Genomic DNA, 25,271 nt, shown 5'->3' with positions numbered 1-25,271 from the left:
CTCTTATTTATACAAATTGAGGACCCCAACAGTCCTCCTAAACTTTAGGGACTTGGCTGCCCAAAACTTGTAGTTAACAGCAGTCCTACTTGACTTGCTTGGCTGCCCTTGTGTTAATTGATTTGGTGGCCCTTGAACTCCGAGCTGATGGTGGAGAATTCGAGGTAAGGCCCATAAATGAAGGGGACGCCTTCCTACAAATCCTCTCCCTTGTTCTCCCACGAATTTGGCTGCCAAGTGCTCATTTACACCTTTGATTTTGTCTCCAAATGGACCAAAAAGGCTACACAAAGCACACATTAGACTTGTTGGCATAATGGCTAACCCAATTCACTCTATTAGCATAAATATAATCAAAAACATGCAATAAACTAATGAGAATGGTGGATTAATTCGAATTAGGAGGTTGAATGAGCCCAAATAATTATCCATTTTTGGGGCTCATCATCACCCCCCTACTGAAAGTGTTGCTCATCCTCTGAGCAACCAATCTATCTCCTCATTTTTTATGGCCTTGGTGGCCTCCTTGTCATGCCAAGCTTCTGAACTGATGTCCTTTTCTCTGTCATGAAATCATGCTTTTCTCTTTGCTTCTTCCCACTGCCTGCTCCTTTTCCTAGTGAATTCTCAACCTTGGTATGATTGTGCAAGTATATTCAATCTGATGGTGGCAATGGTGGTGAAAGGAGATGAAACCAGCTGAGGATGGAAGAAAAGAGTGGTTGCATGCCTCCTCAACAAACTTCTAGCTTCAAATACCTCTCCATAATTGATTCTGGCCACCCAAAGGCTTCTACAGGATGTTTTTGGTAAAAATACAGAACTTCCTGTAGAAAGTCCTGTAGCTTCCTGTAGAAGGTTGAACCGTGACTAAATTGTGCTCGAACCCTGAAAAAGATGAGTGTTCATGGAGGGGGTGGATGTGAGGATGCCTGGGAAATTGGTAGGGACACTTTTGCTTGTGCTGGGAGGCCGTTTTCTGGCTTCCTGTAGAAACAATTCTCTATCTTCCTGTAGAAACAGTCTGCTAACTTCCTGTAGAACTAGTTTTCTCTGATTTGGCTTGCTTGGCTGGGGTGCCTTCTCCTTGACCTATGTTGTGGTTTCCTTGGGTGTGTCCCTACTTGTTTGGCCTTTTTCAATCTTCTCTACTCTCTTCTGCAATCCTTTTCCAAGGTGTTTATGCCATTGTTCCTCCCACAGTTTTAGGCTTAGCAATTTGGCCCATTTCTCCTTTTCCTCTATGTTTCTTCCTTCTTTTTCTTTCTTGCTTTTCCTTTTGCTTTACTTGTGGTTTTTTTCAATTCGTTGATTGCATGTTGTACCATAGGCCTCAGGAATCAACCGCGCCACCACAATAATTTCAGGTTTGATGTCCAATCCTTGATGTGTTGTTCTCAGCAACATTTCATTCTCCAATGCACAAACTTGATCAAGTATATACACAACCTGTCCACCAGTATCTGGAATTCCTAAAACAATTGCTTGGCCAAAATAACCCTGAGGTAAAAGAACCACAACATTAAAGACCATAGGAATCCTTCCTAGAAATGTTTCTAAAGTTGATGGATCAGGGGCCTGCAAAGTCTCCAAGAGCAAATGAATCATATCCAAGACATGTTCTGCATTGTCTCCCCATCCCTTTTCCAATCCCATTTCTTGTAATTTGTATTCAAACTCTATATGTGGTGTATTCTTGGGGAACTTTTTAAGATATTCCACTGCCTTTACCAAGACTGAGCGTAGCTTGGACAAACTTTGTATTCTCTCATTCAGCATCAGCTTCTGGCCTCTGTAGCTGTGTGCTCGAAGGAAATGCAGCAAGGGCTGCATGCTTTCTCTATCATGGAATAATCTTGAGGACAAATGCTGATTGAGAAATTGAACTCCACTACCAATGGAAGATGGCCGTGTTGGGCAAGGAAAAGATTCATTGAAGGGCTCAAGGTCTAGCTTCAATGCATATTTATCCTTGACACTTTCATCCACAAGGTGCTCCTTGAATTCCAAATATTCAGCCACAGAAAGTTGTTCAACAGCAAGTTCATCAATGTTGTTGGGAAAAGTATCTATTCAGAACGCCCCTATCCCACTCTAAGGTGTGATAGTGCCTTAGCAACAAACAAGGAAAACTACTTTCGTATTCTTCTTTATGAAATGTAAATGAAGAGGAAGGATGTAACTAACCTGTGTCTTTCGCTAGTTTGTTGATCCAATCGCTCTCCTCTTTGTTCGCTTCCCGCTACCTGCTCCCTTACTGGTCCAGCTTCACCAAGTTCCTGCAAGATCACAGAAGAGGAAAACTACACAAAAGACATAGATTTACATTCATAACTAGCTTAGGATCAGATTTAAGCTAAACATGCAAATATAACAAAGCATCATTGATACACAACATGTAGGAGAAACTCAAATAGTTTTATTGATATAATAAGAAAGTCTAAGAGGAGATACAACCAAGTGAGTCCCAATCCAGCATCTACCTCCGAACAAAGGAATCCCTTCCTCACCTCCAACAAAGCATAAATCACCCAATGCACTAATCTCAATCTCAAACCAACAGTAATTCTCTGCAAAGTACAAAATTCCAGCCTCCGGATCTCTGGGATGAGGGATCCATATATAGATGTAAGCAGAGAGGATGAGTCAACTTATGTTTTGACTTGTGGCTTCTCTCTGTCAGTTCTTGCTTCCACTTGGAGGCTGAGAGCCTCTTACTCATCCTTGGTCGAACTCAGTGAGGCAAGTGTCATTGAGGAAGATTTTGGAAGCTTCCATTGTCTGTACACCTCGCGGAATGACACTGCCATTTGGCATTTCTCGCTCAGCGCACCCTGGTAGTGCATTTAGGTGCGTTGCAATGCACCTAGCTAGTGTACTGGGGTGCTTTGCAACGCAGGCAGCTAGTGGAGCACTTGAATTGATCCTGATTTGACTGATTCTGAGTAGTTTTTGGTGGAGAACTTCTGGGAGAAGCTGTCATTGGTTGACCTTGTTCCTTTAGGGGTAGGAACAACACTTTTAGGGACTTTGGATCCCTTGGATTATGGACATTTCATGCTCAAAGCTGTAAGGCACAAAAATGTCTATAACAGTTGCCCCCTAAAGTATGAGGCCGTTTATCGTGTGAAATGCTTTATTAGGAGGATCCGAAGTTCTTTCAATGCTGGGAGGAGACCTGTAATAAGATACAATACAATACATTATTTTCATACTGTTTTCATGATCTAGATGAGGCAGGCATTCCCATGCTCAACTTTATAAATTCATTTTTATGTACATAGGACAGACAATCGTCTGATGGTAGACTGATGATTCTGATGAAGTCATCATCCTTGTGGTAGGATGATTATCTGTGCTGCAATGCTGTACATGTCAATGCCTTTATTTTTCCTGAATATATATCGCAGCCCGGATGGATGAAACTAGATCCGGGGTCTTCAATCTCGTCCGATCTTCACTCTAAGTACAAGTCGATCCATGTGAGAAATGTTCTGAAGTCGAACATGGAAAGACATCGCTTGATTACCAGTCAATGATGTAAACTGTTAACAAGTGCGAGAGGAATCACTGATAATGATAATGACCCTCAAGGTACTACAGTACAATTCATGTGGTGTGAATAAAGGACTTGGCGTCGAACACCACGCAAAATCTTTCGGTCAAAGGTCATTGATGTATACCTGTCGCCAGAAGTGAGAAACTTGCCATTGAGGCATGCAAGCTTCAAAGTACTGAAGGGGGTGTTCCTAGATCAACTTCTTGGATAATGAGCTGATGTCGACAAGAAGCGATCCGTCAAAGGAGGGCCTTAATGTATCCCACATCAATGACACGGAACGGAGCAAATGATTTTGATGGAGGTGAAAACGATCTGATGATATATGGTTCAGGGTGGCGGTCATGAAAGAATGAAGTATAATGTATGGTAGTGGATGGGACACAGGTGACTTCTCTGGATGACTTCTCTTAAACATATCGACGACACTTATATGATGGATTGGTAGCATTTACCCCAAAGGTGGATGGTATGGTGAGACCATGGTGATGTGACCGGTGAATGAAACAACCCAACCCGACTCAGGCACGGAGTGGAAGTGTCATGTTCAAGAGCGACTTGCTACCAATAAAGGTTCTTTGAGTTTCTTCCCAATTTTTCCCCAGTCATTGCTGACCAGTACCTCTTTATTTTTGTCAAGCTTGAGGAGGATAACATATGCTTGTTCTATAATTTTCCCTTCGGGCAAACCCATCGCTATGTTTTAACGAGCCTAGCGATAGTGAAACTCGTTCTCGCCTAAAGACAAGTTTGTCGCTATTAATGCTTTTAACGAGTTTAACGACAAAGATAACTCGGTCCTTTTCCTTTTTAGGGAGTCTGAAAAGGAACGTAAAGGTAACTCTGGAAGTCCTTTTTCGTCATCTAATCCCTTAAGTCCGAAAAAGTATAAAACAATACAGAAGGGATGAATTTTCGATAGTTTTAACGAGCCGAACAAAACAAGCGCTCGATCTTTTTGTGCAATAATCCCTCAGGTCCAAAAAGATTAAAATCTAGAGGAGGGATAGCACTTCCGGTCGCTTTAACGAGCTGGAAGGCCAAAACTCGGCAATCTTTTCATATTTTACGAGTCAGATGAAAAGAGCTTAAAGAAGACTCGTCTTTTGAGGAACGAGTGATAAGACGGGTAGCAGCTGATTCCAGGTAAGGGTTGGAATTTTCCAATCACGGCAGTGTCACAAGGATGGCTAGTGAAATCACTCTTCGCAACTGTTCCTCAAAATGGGTAAACAATCAAATGGAGGTGAATGATCGGCCAAATGGAAAAGTGGAGGTGAAGGTGCAAACACGACCAAGGCTTTAATGGCTGATAATGTTACATTCACGGTGGTTATTTACCGGAGGATAGTTCATTTTTTAAACAAGCTTAAATGCGGATTGAAACACTTGCTCGATCTTATGTTTATTTTTTAACGAGCATCAACTATGTGCTAAAACTGCTCGATTAATCCAGTCATATGATAAGAATGTCTCATTGAAGATGCCATTTTTTATGGAGCTTGCACCTTACAAAGCTTTGCCCCGGAATCCTTTCTTTATGCAAGTTCGAAAACGACTAATCCTACGAGTTTAAAGGGTTAGAGATCCTAAAAATTTAAAAAATAAATAGCCGCCCCTTGCTTGCACTCCAAAAGGTTTGCATGCCCCCAGGTATAAAATACGATTTCAAGGTTACCCCTCAATTTGTAGATAAAACAATTGTTCTACCAGGAAAGGCCTACCTCTTTCAGGTTACCAAAGATTGTCTCATTTGCGCAGCAAACAAAACACTTCTTTGGCGATGTCTACCGAGATAAACAAAGGTGAATGACGACGCCCGCCGATTCACATAACTTTGACAAGAGAATCTTATTCTAGAACAACCCCTCTTCCAATCACGGACGGGGTACGGACTAGTCATATTCTCCCGTGGAAACCTAACCTATACCCAAAGTTTTCCTGCCGAAGCAGACCAGGACGCATGCCCCCTGGGTTCCAGTCATATCCCTCCGAATTACTCGTGCTCATCGGGAGGACGGACCGTGGGTTGAGACATTTCTTGCATGAAGAGACCATTTAGGGACGGTATATGACTATTTGCGATGCATGATCCAGGAAATGAAAGTTGGTCCACGAGCTTGACCACTCTTCCTTTGTGCGGAAAACACATTACTCTAAAGAGTGAGGAGACGATGGCTCCCATGCAATATATATAGTCTCGTCCAAGGAGTAGGTTATAATCCAAGGGTCCTTGAACGACCATCATGTTCATTTGAACGGTCTTCCCTTTCAATGTTATGGGCACATTGGGGAGGATCCCTAGAGGTCGACTGGTTCCTTTATCAAAGCCTATCAGATTTCTCATCTCAGGAAAAAGCGATGGCGAACCAAGCGCTTTCCAAGCAATAGAGGAAAGGATACTCACAGACACCCCCTCATCTATGATGGTGCCAGCCATGACCATTCTGTATATTTGAACGATAATTCGGAATGGTATGCTTGCTGGCAAACGGGGTCTGCCTAGTTGGTTCCAGTCGAAGGATACAACTAGGTCGCTTGGAGGTGGGACCGAATAGACAGCCGGGTATGGCTCTGACGAACTTCCTTCCTGCGATAAAGGAATGGGTGGATTGCCCCCGTGTTCTTCGGAGTCTGTGTTGATGAAGAGAATTTGGATGGTGTCATCCTTATCCTCTTCAGTGACTGTATCATTTGAAGATAAAACCTCTGAAGGCAAGACCGGGTCAACTGCTGCCTCGACCTTTTGACTTTCGTCTAGTATGGATTCAGTTGGTTTATCTTCAATGATAGACGCTTCAGCTGACCACTTGAGCGGGCCAGCTAGATTCTCAACTAACGAAGGACTCGGCAAGAGTTTTTTATATCCAGGAGGGAGTCGTAACGGTGAAACCGGACGATCATCCAAAACTCTTTTAGCTTCGTCTAAGAAGGGACAACGGTGGAGGGCATGGTTGCCTTCGCACAGTCTACAGGGAGGTCTAGCCCTCCCTTTTTGTCCTGGGACTTCACTTTCGCTAGTTGACGGTGTGCTTTCAACATGGCTATCAGAGGTTGACGACACCGGATTGTGCAAACGAGGAGACCAGTCCCTTAGTATCCGAGGGATGCAAGGACAATCTCTGTGAAAGTGGTCTCCTCTGCAAATGACACATGGTGATTTAGGCCTAGTCGGTGCTGTGTGTGGATTTTCATTAGATGACACTTGTTTTCCCTTATTTGCTTTTGGCTCCTTCTTCTTTTTCTCTTTCTTCTTCTTTTCCTTTTTCTCCTTAGGAACTTGGTTTTTAGCTTTACCAGTCCCGTCATGCGAAGAGGAAGGAAGAGAGGAAGAATTAGAGGAAGTAGAAGGTTGGTGGGAAATTCTGGACTCGTCTAACTGCTGATTCGACTGTTCAGGAATAGTGGTGTTCTGAACGACATTGGTTGAGAAGAGCCAGACCGGCAAGCCAATTTTCAGTCCTAGAAGCGACAATGTGGCCATATGGGGCGCACCAACATCTCCCCAAGAGGAGAAGGGACTAGGATTTCCACCAAGGGGAATTCCTTGGTTGGTAGGCTCCATTTTCTCAACCTAAAGATCAACGCAGGGAAAAGGGTATGAATATTCCGTTTAAAATAAATTTTAACGACGCTTGGACACAACTTGCTTTGTCAATTTTAAAGAGTCGAGAAAAAGCAAAATATGATTCTAGTCTCCTTCGATTTTTAATGAGCCTGAAGTGACAAGTGCTCAGATGGACCTTTTCCGTTAAGGAGTCTGAAAAGGAATGAAAGGGACTGCTCTGGAGTTCTAGGTAGAGGGTGTGCCAAACCGATCGCAAAACCGCAGAATACTTTTTAAGGTACGGGCGGTCAATCTTCCCGAATGCTGTGTTCAGTGCATTGCGATCAGTAGGGCGGCCGACACGACTTCCTATGGATAAAGGTTTTATGCCTATAAGGGTCTCCCAATATATACTCGACGGTACGTGGGAGTACAATCCGTACTGGCACTTATCGTCTCACAGTGGAGGAATCACCCAACCAACAGTGAGGACAACAGTTACCAGGCTTTACGACGCCGGAACACGTCTCTAGCCTAGACCTCTACGTTGTGTGTTAAGTTACAAAGCGTTGTTAAGTTCATTCAATTTATTTTAGGTTGATATTCTTAGAAGTTTGCCTTTTTGGATCACCACGAGATGTAGATATAATTCCTAAATGCAGTCTAAAGATGATAAGCAAGCTTTTATCTCTTTTCAACAATGAAAATCCTAGCTACAAGGGGAAAAGAAAGACACAATCTTTTCTCAAAGAGCATAGAGCACACTGTAAATGCACTTTTCCTAAATCAAGCCATATAAACTGTCAAAATGCAAATGCACATATGCATGTATTTGTTTTCACTTTCTTAATATTGATGCCTAAAAAGAAAGTTGTTGTACAAATTTGAATTCGATTTCAAGTGAAAAACACAAACAAGCTTCTTTTTCGAAATCAACAAAGTAGAGACGATTACGACACTTTATGATTTTGAAGTAAACACTTGTTTCGACACTAGAAATTCACAAATTCAAACCAAAAGACAAAAGTAAAAGGGTAACCAACTGTCAACAGCAAACAAACTTACTCCTAAGATCAAAACGACACTTACGACAGGTCTAGATCTAAGGGCGACAGTATGACTAGTTTACTTTTGTAATGGGAAACTGAAAATGATGTAACAAATACACAAAAACAAATACAGTTTCTTTTATACAACTGAGGCGGGATTAAGGCAAAGAAAAGGGGTTTTTAGATAGGTACACACACTGATAACAGGCTGCAAAAATCAGAGATAAAACTGAACAAAATGAAGCAAAGAACCACAGCTGCACAGGGCAAAGGCTGATCAGCGCACCTGTTGCATAGAGAAACTGAATTGCAGCGCAGGTAGCCCTCTCAGGACCTGCGTTGAAATGCAGAACCTCTTCACAGAGCCTGCGCTAAAGCAGAAACGAGAATTTTCTCTGGGTTCTGGGTCACGGTTTGCAGTTTAATCTATGGTTTTTGGCCGGATAAAAGCTATCAGTAAGGTACAATTAGAGGGATGATTTAAAGGAGGACTAAGAGCTATCACAAAGGGCAATTAGAAGATTTGTGGATCAGCTGTTCAAATCATAAACAGGCCCAGTGAATGGACTAGAGTAGCAGATCTCTACTTTGTATTTGTAAATGGCAAATGCAGTTCGATTCGCCACTCCTAAGTTTATGAGAAGAACAACAATAGAAACACAAATAAACTAACTAGATACGCTCCCCAGTGGAGTCGCCATTTTGTTGCTGGGAAAAGTATCTATTCAGAACGCCCCTATCCCACTCTAAGGTGTGACAGTGCCTTAGCAACAAACAAGGAAAACTACTTTTGTATTCTTCTTTATGAAATGTAAACGAAGAGGAAGGATGTAACTAACCTGTGTCTTTCGCTAGTTTGTTGATCCAATCGCTCTCCTCTTTGTTCGCTTCCCGCTGCCTGCTCCCTTACTGGTCCAGCTTCACCAAGTTCCTGCAAGATCACAGAAGAGGAAAACTACACAAAAGACATAGATTTACATTCATAACTAGCTTAGGATCAGATTTAAGCTAAACATGCAAATATAACAAAGCATCATTGATACACAGCATGTAGGAGAAACTCAAATAGTTTTATTGATATAATAAGAAAGTCTAAGAGGAGATACAACCAAGTGAGTCTCGATCTAGCATCTACCTCCCAGCAAAGGAATTCCTTCCTCACCTCCAACAAAGCATAAATCACCCAATGCACTAATCTCAATCTCAAACCAACAGCAATTCTCTGCAAAGTACAAAATTCCAGCCTCCGGATCTCTGGGATGAGGGATCCATATATAGATGTAAGCAGAGAGGATGAGTCAGCTTATGTTTTGACTTGTGGCTTCTCTCTGTCAGTTCTTGCTTCCACTTGGAGGCTGAGAGCCTCTTACTCATCCTTGGTCAAACTCAGTGAGGCAAGTGTCATTGAGGAAGATTTTGGAAGCTTCCATTGTCTGTACACCTCGCGGAATGACACTGCCATTTGGAATTTCTCGCTCAGCGCACCCTGGTAGTGCATTTAGGTGCGTTGTAACGCACCTAGCTAGTGCACTGGGGTGCTTTGCAATGCAGGCAGCTAGTGGAGCACTTGAATTGATCCGGATTTGACTGATTCTGAGTAGTTTTTGGTGGAGAACTTCTGGGAGAAGCTGTCATTGGTTGACCTTATTCTTTTAGGGGCAGGAACAACACTTTTAGGGACTTTGGATCCCTCGGATTATGGACATTTCATGCTCAAAGCTGTAAGGCACAAAAATGTCTATAACAATCAACATTTGACACGGACATAATCCCATATACCAGACCTTGGTCGTACTGCAAGGACAATCTATGGTGGAAGAATGATGTCCTCGTGTGTCTTAACACATCTCCAAATAGCCCTTCTTTGAGCGTTTGAAGTTCATCATTCTCTCCCAATACCTCTATTAGTCATCTAATAAATGATGAGGCCGCAAAATCTTCTTCCCTTGTGCTACATATCTCTCTTCAGGCCCAAAATCTAATGAATAAAACTCAAGCTTTTCTGCTCTGGACGGCTTTGCTATACTTTCCTGTAGGACGTCTTCCTGTAGAAACGCCTGTACAGTGCACCTGCACCTCTGTGCGAGCTTGATACACAACAGAATATCGAAGACAGGTAGAAAAACTTAGCGGAGGACGATAGGTTAATCATTTTGTGGAAGCAGAGGATGCATACTTCAGTTGAAAATGTTGCAAGTGCAAGTTAACAACAATCTGTGAGTTTCAGCTGAGCGTTCATTAATTGTTGCGTGATTTGTGGTGAAGGAGTGAGGTGGCCAGGTGTACGTGGCCACATGCAGACGGTAGTGCTATGATGAGCTGCATGTCCTCTTCTTGTTAATCAGTTGCACTGGAGTTAAAGCCTCTACCACTGTCTGTTTTATTTTTATTTTTAATTTTCACGTGAGTTGTCTAACACGTACGCTGCATGATTCCTGGCTGATTGCTAGAGAATTGGAAAAGGAACTATCGGCTTAATCTTGCTATATTCGTGCCTTAATTCCACCATTCCATTTGTTCATGCAGTTTTTAAATTAGATCTGTGCAATAGAAGAACGAGTTTCAGTCACGTACCTGAAGTCAAATGGCTGCCGTGAGCTACTGTGGCCTGTCATTGCTGCATGCATTTGATTCTATGGTTGCATGATGGCTTGGTTGCTGATTCATGGCTGGTTTCCTTGTGCAGGTGTCCTCTGGCCAGATGCATGCTATAGGAGTTCATTTCCACGTTCAGATCTGCACCCTCAAGCTGCTGCCACTGAATTTTCACAGGACCAAAACTTGTTTTCGCCATTGCTCCCAAATGATAGATCGGATCGATCTGAAAATTTCTGAGCATGTTCCTATCATCATGATGCACCTAACATAGCAAAATCGTGATCAATGGATGCACAAATTTCGAGAAAAATGGAAAATGGCTGAATATTTCAGAGATCAATTTCTCGGAAACCGTGCATCAGAATTGGCTGAAACTGCTTGGGTAGGCTACTATCACCCATGTGCATCTCCCCATGAAACAAGTTTTGAAACAGATGCATGGATATGGAGAAAATGCAAAAATGGCTGAAGGCGATGGAGGCTGATTTCTTGGAAACCGTGAACCGGAATTGGCTGAAACTGCTCAAGCATGTTGCCATCACCCCTGTATGATTCTCTGTAAAACGGTTTTTCAAATGGATGCATGGTTTTCAAGTTAAGGCAAAAACAAATTCTGTTCTAGGTATTTTTGCTTCAAGGCATTTTGCAATCTTGTTGCATGGTATGAAAAATGAACTTGGGCCATGATGCAGGTATGGAGATGATGGAGGAGGAGTTTGAAAAGTGCAGGAGGACTTCTGAACCCTTGAGGAAGCTACATTGTTCGCCAAACCACCTTTTTGAAATCCACTTCTAGCTTCCTACAATTTCTACATGAACTTCCTGTAGAAGCACAATGAAGAAGCACAATGAGGTGGAAAAGATGATGGAAAAGGGTGAGGAATGGGAACATGGATGCTTGCATCCATCACCAATGGATTCCAAGCTTTAGATCCCCTTCCAAAATCGAATCTGGCTCGCTTGAAGGTTCTACAGGATGTTTCCTGTAGAAATATAAAACTTCCTCTATAAGGCACAAAAACTCCTTTGTCTTTGTTTTGAGTGATCCTCATGACCTGCAATGTCATTGCTGCAACCTGAAATTATTCAATGGAAATTAGATTTATTTTTCTTTTTCTTTTTCTTTTTTTTTTTTGAAAAACAACTAGGGCGCCTCATGGAGGTTTTCACCCTAATTGCCTGCCCTGGGCGCCCCCAAGGGAGGTTTTCACCCAGAGATCTTATTCTCTTTTCTCTTTTTTTTCCCAACCCATTGACTGCCTCATGGAAGTTTTCAATCAATGAGCCAATCTAAGGCGCCTCCGAGGAGGTTTTCACCTTAGATTTTTATTCTCTTCTTATTTCATTTTTTCTCTCTCTTTTTTTTTTTTTTTTACCCTACCCTACTTGAAAAACAAAATCATTTTCAAGTGTAAGAATACTTCCAATGGAGCCATGTGCACATTGAGATTAGAGACAAGATGATGTGAAGGCTCGAAATGCATGCTTGGACAGCTATCCGGATTTTAGAGACCAAATGATCTAACTTTGAAGGGATCAAACATAGCTGAGGAAGAGAGTACCGCTGCAACTTAGTGACCTTCTGAAACCATATCTCAATATAGCTTTGATATCCTTGGTCCTTTTGCTGATCTGGGTCATGTTTCATGTCACTTTCTACTATGACTTCCTCATCTTCCTCTTTTTGCTGATCTTTCTCTTGAATACATGGAAGATTTGATGGTAACCATGAAGGATCTTTCTTTATCTCTACTTCTGATGTCTTCTCTTCATCAAGTAAAGCCCATGGTTCTTTGATTTCCTCTTCTGAATCTTCTTTTGCTAGATGTGATCCTTCAATGCTTTCAAGATTATCTCTTTTTTGCAATACTCTTCCTGAGCTATGGTGAAGATCATTGAGCTCAAGAGCAGTTGTTTGGACATGTTGTGCCTCAGCTTCGCAATTGGGTTGAGCTGCTCCGTGGTATGCTTTTGGAAATGGTGGTACGGGTAGTTGAGTGGAGGTGTGTATTTGAGATGGATACGGATGGGGTTGTGGTTGGCTAGGCATTTGGGGTTGCCTTGGTGGAGGAGGAGGCGATGGTTGTGGATGAGCAGGTGGTGGAGGAAAATAAGTGGGAGGAGTGTTGTATTGGGGCCTCCACCCCTGATGAGGTGCATTCCACTGAGGTTGTGGCTGAGCATAAGAGTGAAACAAATGAGCAGCTGGTTAGGCATAATATGGATCTATGAAGGAACAAGGAGGAGGTGTGAACCAGGAAGGATGAGCAGGGGGACCCCAAGAAGGCATGAAAGTGGCTTGATAGGGGTCATAATAGGTCTCGGGTATCCCTTGCAGTTCCTGCTGGTAAGATCTAGGTCCATGCAGACTCCTTTGGTTCATATAATAGAGTGGTTCAGTGGCTCCTTTTTCTCTCTGATATGCAGCTTTAATTCCGGGTAAGGAAGGGCACTGATTCGTAGGATGGTATTCTTCACAAATGAAACACACTTCTAGGGAGTGCATTGGACATTCGTCCCTAGGATGCTTTCTAGTGCACCTGGGACAAAAGATGACCAAAGCCCTCTTGGCTTCCTCTTGCTTCTTTTGGATCCACAGGGTATCCAATTGCATGGCAAGAAACTGCCTCATATCACTCTTGAAATCTTCCATCTGATCTTCAAATTCGTCTTTGGACAAGGGACTACTCCCAACATTTCTGCTTGTAGCCATTTGCTCCAGAGGAATGGTTTCTTCTTCTTCTCCCCTAGAGGTTCTTCAGATATGTCTTGATGTCCACCCAGGGGTTCTTCTTAGTCACAGCCATCGAAGAAGAGAGAAGATTGGCTGTGTGAAGCAAAGGGGGGTGTTGTGAAAATATTTTTCTAACTTATCTCTACTCCTACAAGGCATGAAATGAAATCTTTTTGGTTGATTTTTGCTTTTTTCTACTTCTACCTGCAAAACTGAATTAGATTGAACTGCAACTAACTATCTTGCTAAAATGAAAATGCAGAATTGAAATGAAAGCAGGAAAGGACTAATTTATTTTGCTCAAATGAAATTGCAGGAATGAAATGCTAGTCTACGCTTGCAGAATTGAAATGCTAATCTACTCTTGCAAAAATGAAATTGCGGAATTGAAATGCTAATCTATGAAAGCGGGAAAGGCTAATCTACTTTTTCTTAAATGAAATTGCATAATGGAAATGAAATAAACTACTTAGCAGAAGATTGTAGTGGAAAATAGAAGAAAAGCAACAATCACCAATACTCTGACGCGTCCCCGGCAACGGCGCCAAAACGATGGTGGGCTCCAGTATTGTAGCAATAATGCTACAACTCCTGGAACTCCCTTCCTTAATTTTATCAACCCGGTAGTTCGTAACAAACTTGGAAGCGACGGTGTTGTATGCACAAGTACTAGCTCTTGCCGCAGCTGTCACTTGTTCAGCTGGCACAAGTCCGCTAGGGGCTTAATCCAACTTCTATGAGCTCTTAGAAGAAGCTTTTTAACTGATGTATGAAAGCTAACTCAAAGGAAGCTAATCTACTTGCGGAAAGAAATTGAAAGCCAAAAAGAAACGCAAACCCTAGCAAACCCTAATTCTACCAGCTAGTCCTACTGATGCAAAGATGAGAATGCAAACTACTGAAAGAGATGCCATTACTTCTATGAAGGTAAGATACATGTGTCTAGACTACCTCTACTTGAAGAAAACATCTTTTTGTATTTTTGAATAATTTATTAGAATTATCATGCATGTGGTTTTAACTCGCTTTTTACTGTGCAGAGGTAGATCAAGGAGGAGAAATGCTTGGAAGAGGTCGGGAAGGTTCAGAGAGGGTCTAAGGAGTCCCTAACACCCTTCCAGAGAGTTTTACAGAGTTTGGCTATCAAGAAACCTCATTCGTGAGCTTGTACAGTAAGTCTGCAGGGGTTCTACAGGATGTTTAGGATTTCTACAGGATGTTCTGTAATTTTTCTACAGGATGTTTAAAAATTGGATTTTGGAGGATGGGTGAGTGAGGTAAGGTGCATAAATGGATAGGGAGGCAGAGTAGGGGCCTGAAATGACCCAAGGACTGATGGTTGGAGTGGCGAGAGGGTGTGGAAAGCTGGCTTGACTTAAAGAAGGCTAAGACAATGGAGGAACAATAAGGTAGGGTTACGTGGGCAGAAAGACAGTTGTGAGACGAGGAACCTAACTAGGGGATGGAGCAGCTGACCTGGACGAAGCTTGGGTGAATGAGAGAGAGATGGAGATGCCCTGCACGGTGTACACTTAACTGAATCAACTAAGTCCTGCACATAATCGAAATCTTAGCTAATCTAGTCTAACTGTCAATGAAACAAATGAACAACAGCTTTATTCATAAAGAGAACCATGTACAACACTTAAGCAAAGGAGCATTTCAAAAGGCCTAAACGCATGATTAACTCCTACAAATGAAAACATTACACCAAAGATTGCATGGACAAGCAAACTAGTGTTTTTGTTGGGCAGCAAGGTCACCTTTGTCCCAACTCACGATCCCACTGAGGGAGAGGTGAGATCAGAGGTGCTTGAGCCCTTTTTCCAAGGATCCTTTATGTTATTAACCTATCAAATCAATCTGAATATGAAAATCTACTTTAATCATCAAAAGCAACCTAAATAACGAAACAAGATTTAGATCTAAATGGCAGATTTTATTCTAAGAATGCAGCAAAGACACATGAAAGTAAACAAAGGAGGTATTGGGCGCTTGAGATGGGCCCAACCCCAAGAGCTACAACCTCCTAAGAGAGATTTAGAGCTGGTGCAAAGCTGGATTCATCTTTATTGAGCAAGAAAAGAAGAGTTACATCAAAACTGTCCACAATGGAAACTTGAAAATGTGCTGAAAGCAAAGCTAATCTACTGCATAAAAATCGAACTAAAAACTAGCTAACTTCTGCCTACAAAATGACTAACCATTGGCTACAAAATGACTAACCACTAGCTCCCCAAAATGACTAACTGAAATGAGGCCCTAAGCCCTCTTATTTATACAAATTGAGGACCCCAACAGTCCTCCTAAACTTTAGGGACTCGGCTGCCCAAAACTTGTAGTTAACAGCAGTCCTACTTGACTTGCTTGGCCACCCTTGTGTTAATTGATTTGGTGGCCCTTGAACTCCGAGCTGATGGTGGAGAATTCGAGGTAAGGCCCATAAATGAAGGGGACACCTTCCTACAAATCCTCTCCCTTCTTCTCCCACGAATTTGGCTGCCAAGTGCTCATTTACACCTTTGATTTTGTCTCCAAATGGACCAAAAAGGTTACACAAAGCACACATTAGACTTGTTGGCATAATGACTAACCCAATTCACTCTATTAGCATAAATATAATAAAAAACATGCAATAAACTAATGAGAATGGTGGATTAAGTCGAATTAGGAGGTTGAATGAGCCCAAATAATTATCCATTTTTGGGGCTCATCAGCTACCTGGCCCGATTACAGACTCTGCCTGAAGAAATAGAATGTAAACACTTTCTAAATAGTAGATCTGATGATCAATAGCTCTGATACCATGTAGAAATTTTGAATAATATGACACTTATTCACAAAGATTATCCCAATTATACACTATTGCCAAGGATAATTTTAGGGGTGAATGTTCGCCCTTTGGTGAAATTAAGGGGTTTTAAATTTTTAGTGGGCGAATATTTTGTATCATAGTACATTTTTACAAATCACCTCAAATAGCCCACCTTATTTTAAGGGAGAGGGTAAAAAAGGTAAATTTAGCCCTTGAAATTAGGACTTACAACCTTCCATTCGCCCATTTTCAAGAATAGGTTTTATTTAAGTGAATCCATTCGCCCATTTTCAAGAATAGGTTTTATTTAAGTGAATCCTATGGGCCAAATACCATATTTATAAAAGAGGTATGGTAAATTAATAAAAATATAAATAAATGAGAGGTATTGTAAATAAATATAACATTTTTTATATTTACTCCATAAGTCACCTTATATACATGTAAGGGTGTAAACAAATAAAAATATAAGTAAAGTGGAGGTATGGTAAATAAATAAAACGTCTTTTTATACTTACTCAAAAGGTATGGTAAACAAATAAAAATATAAATAAACTAGACGTATCGTAAATAAATAAAACCTCTTTTTATATTTAGTCCATAACCCTCGTTCTATTTATGAAGGCTCAAGAAAGAGGTTTTATTTAAGTGAATCCTAAGGGCCAAATACCATATTTGTAAAAGAGGTATGGTAAATTAATAAAAATATAAATAAACGAGAGGTATGGTAAACAAATAAAACATTTTTTTATATTTACTCCATAAGTCACCTTATATTTACGAACACTCAAAAAATGGGTTATATTTAGGTGAAACCTATGGCCAAAATACTATGGGACAAATACCATGGACTAGATTGTTATTAATACCATGCAAAAAACCATTATTAACCCTAATATTAGAATTAATAAAAATAAAAATGGCACATGGTATTGACCCATGGTATTCACCAAAATGGCACATGGTATTGACCCATGGTATTCACCAAAATGGCACATGGTATTGACCCATGGTATTCACCTGGAATGTAGCCTATTTAAATGGGGGAATTAAACCAGCATGTAGCCTATGCTAAGATTCACTAGGACGTTACAAAGTTTTATTATTTAGTGAAAGACTCGCCAAGATCTTACAAGATTTTATAATTGAGTAAAATATTCGCCATGCCTGGTGAGAGATTCGCCAAAAAATTATATATACATATTATATTATTGATAAAATCGCCTTCCATTTTACCTATATACCATAAAGATTCGCCCATTTATTATATTTATAAATTTAGGGGGGGTTCTTAAAATTTTCCTTGACTATTGCGGAATACATGCACAATACATAATCTCCTCTACGTTGATCATCAATTTAGCAACATTAAAAACGATGAAACATCAATCGCATGCACACATTAACACAGTATGTAACCTAGGGAAATCATACAACTGAAAACCCCACACTATCTGTATATTATAATGATTGAGAACATGTAACAATGCATAGTACAATACTCCTCACAAGTACTCAGTACTATCTCCACCTATTACACACAATACAGCTCAGATCGGATCTCCAAATCTCCCCCGCTGCTTGCCTGCCTCCACTGCACAATCTTGCAAGAGAATGAATTGAATCCAAACTAGTTCCAAGTTCTATTTACCTTGGAGAGTCACTCACACTGGAAATCACGTGAGCACAGGCTATATCACTGGTCATATGCAATTCTCATGGGCATACTCAATCCTTTGATTGTGCAAAATCTCATGCAAAACTATAGTTACAACTGATAGCAATCTCAACCTCTAACACCTGTCTCCACTGAACTGTACATGCATTGAGTTAACTGATGTATTCTTTAGTTGCATTATGAGTTAATAATTAGTGAATTAATTAATAACTAATTCACATAACTCATCACTTAGTCTATTGGCCAGTTAGACTAAATACAACTAGTTCAACTAAGTCAAACTGAACACAACTCCATTAACTGCTCATCCAACTCCACAGAACTCAACCACATGAGTTCTAACCGATGTCCTGCATGCAATAGCTCAACTGACCCACAAAGAAAGCATATTTCCTTATGAAAGCTGCATGTGCCACATCTGTAGCTCAAACTGAAGTGCTCCAAGAGGATAAGATAAAGTTTATAGTCTAAATATTATTATGAGACAATAATATTTGACTTTTCTATTTTTGACTAGCAGTCTAAAAATAGACTCTGATCACTCCTGCTGTGATCCAAAAATAGAAGTCCATCTATTTTTCCCAACATGACCAATCATCCATAAACAACTTCCTGCAACTCATAGACCATGATCCATATGTCTAAAAATAGACATCGTCTAAAAATAGACTTTGCGCCAAAAATAGCCTGCAGGCCCACTTAGTGAAGGCGACTCCTTTCCACTAAGCTCCATCATCTTGTTGCATTTTCAACAAAGTTTGCTTTAGTTTTCGATGTTTTCCACTATTTGGAGAGGATCCATGGCTTCCCCTGCCCTCTTCAACTCCTCCTCTATCTAGTCCATCCATCTCACTTGATTTAGAGTGCTAAACACAGCTGCCAACCTTGCCCCATTGAGACCCCTACAAGACTGTGCGTCATTCCCTGCACCCAAAATCTACCTTTCCCTTAGAGAACACAAAAACAACATTTTATCAAACAAACTCCTTTACATCTACACCTAGCCTAAAATCAGTAGCTATATCAGTCATCTCAAGCCTTTAGTGATCATAATTAGCTGAGATTGACCCGGAGAGAGCCCTCTCCTGACCTGGTAGGGCTTGCTACCAGGCTGAGCGTGGTTTGATGTGGACCTAGAAGCTTACCTTTTCAGCCTGAGGTAAATCTAGGCTCTAACACGCATTTTGTGGTTGCGAAGCATGAAGGTGTCAAGAGTCATAAAGGGTTGTTTTCCCTTATTTTGTAAAGTGTTAAGTCAGCTGTAAAGATCTACCCATGGTCGCGGACCATGGGATTGTATAGAAAAGAGCTAAGTAAGTAAGCTCTAGGTAGCTCGGGAAGTTTTTGGGTAGTGATTTCTAAGTGTTCTTGGGTCTTAGCATAGGTAGAGGCTCTGCAGCAGAGTGCGCAAAGGCCTAGGGTGGAAGTCCACAACTGAGTGCGTGGACCCCTGCCACTATGTGCATAGGGCGGATAAAGTCTGTATTAAACTGGAAGATATCAATAAAGAGAATTATTCTACAATTACTATGTATTTAAGTCACTGTTAATGCATCTGATTATATTGCGTTATGATCTGGGTTTACATTACAATGTTTACTTGATGCCTCAATTATGTGATTACATTTGTTAATTGAACGCAAGTAAGAATATCAGTTTACACGATGATAACTGTAATTGATTGGTAAAATAAGTAAAACACTGGAGGTAACTTGGGAACTTATACAATACATCGTCATAAGAGTGTGAAAGTACCTAAACCAATGGTTAGAGTTGCGTGAAGGTAAATCATACACCTTCATGGAGGTACTGAAGAGCAGGTTAAAGGGTAGAATGATAAACCCTAAGGCTTAGCGGTCTGGGCAAAGGTAGGGACAAGGGGTATAAATCGAAATCACAACCATCTCAGGGTGCGGAAACTTGGTTCCAGCATTCCCCCACACTACTTCGGGTGAGACTTCGGTCTGCGCTCCACGGGATGATGCCGAAAGAGCTAGTAGTGTAGGGATTTGTTTAGCTGACTAACGTTGAACTTGGGTCAGGGCCCACAAAGCCAACACCTTACTATTAGAAGCTAATATAAACTAGATGATCCTCTAGATCTACATCAAATTTATTTGCAAAAGTGCCTTTGATCTACTGCCATGTCAGTGTTGTTCCCTTCTTGATAAACAATTGAGTGTCTGCATACACTGGTAAATCAATTGATGTCTGCTCAACTGCTTCCACAATACTACTCTCAGTGATTTCCTTTGATTCAACTATCTTGGATGCCATGTTAACTATGACTACTAGAGAGATGATCAACAATTGTTGTACCTGTGGGACAGAGAGGAAACTCATGGCAAGACAATGTCAGTTACAAATAAAACAACTTCAAGGCAAGTTCAAGCATCAAGCTGGGCACGTGATGTGAGGGATTGCACAATTTTTCTTGACAAGGCTAACTGGGTGACTATGGGAACTACGCACTCTGTTGTCCCAACAGTCAGTTTGGTAGCTTGATGAGTGAAACTGTAAAATGCACAGTTTAGCTTGGGCCAAGGTCGGGAGAGACTACACATTACGCAGTCTTAGTGGCCAAGCTGGGAGGCTAGCTCCTAGAACTGTGTAGTGCATAGTTGGATCTTTTCTAGAGAAGGTTCTATGCAATTCTAGAGGCCAAGCCAAAGGCTTGAGTTTCCAGATTGTGCAGTGCATACTTTGCAGAGTGAGATCTGGGTAAGGGGATCCAGATCTGCCCAAGGGTAGTGTGAAAAAAAATTAGATATGAAAGATGGAGTAGGGTGAGTGAAAATATTACTAAGTGTTGGTACATGCATGTGATACAAGTGCATAAATTGATTAAACCAAAGGAAAATAAAGCATGTGAGGATAGTTTCCACAATGATGACCACTTGGTGAAAAAATAGTAAAACACATGTGAAACTTGGGAAAGGAAATATATAACTTGAAATAACACTTCTACAAGTTAAAATGCCAACAATCATGTAGAGAAATAAGTGAAGAAGCATTCACACAAGCCAAACAACAAAAAGCAATAGAAAAAGTAGCAAAAGTTGACAAAAACAAAAATCACCTAGAAGAGTGACGACGATTGCACTGAAGGCTCATTTATTTCCTCAGGAATGCTAGAGGTCCAAGAGCGAGTGTGAAAATGAGCTCTAGAAGAGTTGATTAAATAGATTTGGATAAATTAGGGTTTATGATGTGCATGCCTAAAATCAATGAAAAATAGACACTTGGAAGGAGCTTCTAAAAATAATGAAAGTGCCTCCTTCGGGAAGCTAAAAATAGATCCCTATTTTTAGGGATTATTTTTTCTTTTTTAATTTTTTCTTTTTCGATAAAAACTTCCATGAATTTCCAGGAAAGATTGCACAGTTCTGGGAAGGACTAGGAAACTCTTTGGCTCATACACAACAAATTTTCTAACCACAGTGAGGTCTACACAGTTTCTGGGCTTAGTGTTGAGATTCCCCTCCATGACTGCGCATTTTCAAAGCCCAAGGCTCATTGATAGTCAAGACTGTGTGATTCCCGATATCAAGGCTAGTTGCCCTCAAGGATTGCACTGTTTTCTGGGGCAAGCCTAGAACTGTTGTGGGACTAAGTGAGGAGATTAGCTTTGTGGGTTAGAAAATGAACTTAGTAATAAAACACAAGCCAAAATCAGAGGATAAGTTTGAGTCGAAGCACAAGTACCAAGATCAGTGCTAGATGAATTGTCGTGATTCAAAAGGAAGACTCCAAAATAAAGCATAGGAAAAATTTTGCTGGGTGGTTGTAGCCACTACGACAGAACACCAATATCATTACTATATGAAATTGTCACTTATGTCTATCATTATAACTTTATTTATCATTTTATTCCAACGTTTAAGATAATGTGTAGATATTTTATGCTTTTTATGTTTTGTAATTGACCTGTTTCCCTGCTTCCCAAATTTTCGAGGGTCATGTTTCCATGTCATATCCTTTTCCATGTTTAATGCAACTTAGTTGCTAAATTGAATTTTTTGTTCGATGTATATATTGTGGAGAAGAAAGTCTTTCTTAATAAAATCTTTGGATAACTAGAAAGAGCATTGAGTTTCATATATATATGGATCCATAGGAAATGGAACTAGTCAGTTAATAAAAAAAAGAAAAGAGGAAGGTTCTTGCAAATGGAGTTGTCCAAAATTTCTCACACGCTGAAATCGGAAAACTCAAACTTGATATCTGATATATACCAACTGACTAAGAATACCATACAATCTTTGTTAATTTGTATATGGCCTTGTATTTATATGAATGTTGAACTTTTGGCATCAATTCATGCATTTACAAGTATTGTTGTTAAGTTGTATCTGGATTTGTATTTATATCATTGTTGAGATTTTGGAATCAATTGTTTCATGCATTTGTAGGTATTGTTGTGAGGTTATATTTTTCTTTGTATTTATATAAATGTTGAACTTCTAGAATCAGTTAGTTCATGCATTTATAGGACAAAATCTTACGTCCTCCAATGCAAAATTACCTAGTATTTATAAAGGTATATCATAAATGGTTTAGGATTTAGGACTACTATTCTATCCACTATCTATAATTCTATGATGTCAAACTTCATATCCATGCCAAAAAAGTGTTCATTCAGTAGTGAGGTCAAAATAATGTTACGTTCTTCAGGATGATTCCATTCTCACCCAAGCCTGCCCCACTCATATGGCATAAGTTTCAAAGGGATGTGGCTAAGTGTAGGTCTAGTAAGACTTTTCCATAATAGATACCACTCAGAGCTGGTACCAAGACCAAATGAACTTACTCTAATGATGTTTAAGCTAACAAAGGGGTGTTCTCCATCTCTAAACAAACAAAGAAATACGCTCATTCCCAATTTAATAGTTCTAATTCTCTCATTGTCATCCACGAAGGTGGTTTTCTCTAACTTCTCCTAGGAAAGTATTTCCAACAATATGTGACATACAAGCCAAAACACTATATTTTTAATAAGAATTGAGAAGTAGAGAGTCAATTTTGTGCCTATGCAGGAGAAACACCTCTGTCACGGACGTTGACAAAAGACTAAAGAAGAAACTAGGAACTTAACTCTAACTGCAGCTTCAAAATGAATAGGGGAAAGAAAAGAAAAAACTCTAACCTCCAGCTTCAAAAGGAATACGGAAAATAAAAGAAAAAACTCCAAACTCCAGCTCATAGTTGGTGAGATTTATTTTCAAAAACAATACAACCAAAAGTGAATTAGACATGAAAACCCAGAATAAACCCTAATCCCTTAGATTTCAAAACACCATTTGTAGGTAAGAAATCAGCAAGGAAATGAAGCAACTTTTGAATCATAACCATCCTTTTTTTACCATCACACTTAAATATATTGGTTATCTTTGGCTAAATAAAAAGAAAAATATTGGTAATGCGTGGATAAACAAAGAGATGTTTCATGTGCAATGTTTAGATGTAGCCAAAGATAGCTGATAGAAATCTTTAGAGAGAAGTAGTACCAAAAATGGTGAAAATATGGAGGCAAAGAAAACCAATATAGTTTTATGGAAGGCAAGTCCATGTCATAAATAGCTCATTAGGGATTGAAAAAGAATAGTATACTAATATAAACTAAATGAAAATAAGTACCATGCCAAGAGTATTTTTCAAAACAATAGATGGAAGGACACCTCAACTATATTAAGATAATAAAAATCATTCAAACAGTAACTTATTTATAACAAACAACTAATAATAGATAGAATCATTACATAGGGCTTAGATAGGCCTAAGAATACTGGCAATATTAGTATCTTTACTTGCCTTTTTATAAGTTGCTATTACTAACTTCTCCATATTTGTTTCAAGCCCAATATCTTATTTTTAGTCTCCATCAACCCCTCATGAGGGGACTTCAACATCTTCTAAGTGGCAAGGTTTCGATCCCGTGGGACAATAACAACTACCATTGATCATTTTTTCAAAGCCTAAAGTATATCTACATATCACTCCAATCACATATTCAAATGTAAATGTGCTTCTAGAGCAGAGCCTCTCCCTCCCCTAAGGCTTTACTACAATTATTCAATACTGAAGGAAAATACTTTGCCCAATAAAGATTCCCTTTGCAAATAACCTTACAACTAGATTTACAATGCTTAGGATCATTAATATTTATTATTGAGGTCCTTTGAAATTTCATTTGAATGCAAAGGTTTCACCATTTTCTCTTTGGCTAGAGGAAGATGAATTTTCAATTTTACATACCCTGCCTTGGGGAAAGATTTCCTTTGCGTGAAAACTTATCTTTTATATTTTAACCCTGCCATAGACAAATTTGAGACCATCCTAAATTAGGATAGACTCCCAAAATTACTGCAATATTTTAGGGAAACTACAATGCTCGAAGGCATCAAGCACCACTTGGGAAAATACAGTTCTGCCTCCCCTAAAATTTTACTAAAATTCTTCAATCTTGAAGTAAAATACTATGTTCAATAAACCTTTGATCTATATATTCACTTCCGGACCCTCTACAAAGAACCTTACAAATTGATTTCCAATGCTTGGGATAATTTAGATTTATTATTTAGGTCATTTGAAATTTCATTTGCATGCAAAGGGTTGACCGTTTTGGTTTTGGCTAGAGAAAAAAAAAATTTCAATTTTTCAGGATAGACCCTCATTCTTGAGGAAAGCTACCCATTGTAAGAAAACTTTTCTATTCAATTTTAACCCTTCCCAAAAATTAAAAAAAAATTAAAACTAATAGACAACAAATTGATTGTTTAGATTATGGCAGTCAAAGTACTCTCAAATTTGCACAACTAGAGGGTAAATATTATCCATGAATATTGAAATTATTGTAGCTAATCCAATTCATAAAAAGCACATCTAGAACAAACAAAAAAATAATGCAAAAAAAAGAACCTTCTTTGGCATCATGTTCGAAACTACATGAAAGGAACCTACCAGAACAGGGCATTAATAAACTTTGAACTCCAAAGAGCAGGAACCACTAGTGACCAATAGGAATTGGAAAATACAATTACCTAAGAAAGGCCCTGTGCCTAGATGTCAAAAGAGGACATGAAAAATAGCATAAACATATGAGAACCTGCACGCAAGGCCAAATTTTCAGTTTCGTTATAAAAGCTTGGAAACAAAGATAGAAAGAACAAAAGGAAACCTGTAAAACTAGAGAATTACCAAGTAACTCTACTTTACACAGTGTTCAAGATTTACACCATGAATATAAAACCTATTGAGAGAATGACAAAAGAATAATAGCAAATGTGAATAA

The 25,271-nt window shown here is 39.8% G+C and overlaps 1 pseudogene; it reads right to left on the bottom strand.

The window, feature by feature from the left end:
• Positions 1–1,284: 1,284 nt before the first annotated feature.
• LOC149183866 (sucrose synthase 2-like) overlaps positions 1,285–25,271 on the bottom strand; it is a 37,825-nt pseudogene continuing 13,838 nt past the window's right edge.

The sequence above is a fragment of the Pinus tabuliformis genome, chromosome 3_2 (genome assembly GCF_031772625.1).
Source record: "Pinus tabuliformis cultivar Carrire ecotype Pingquan chromosome 3_2, CPIR1, whole genome shotgun sequence".
Lineage (NCBI taxonomy): Eukaryota > Viridiplantae > Streptophyta > Pinopsida > Pinales > Pinaceae > Pinus > Pinus tabuliformis.
Note: the sequence above shows the minus strand (reverse complement) of the source record. Positions and strands in the feature narration are given on the sequence as shown.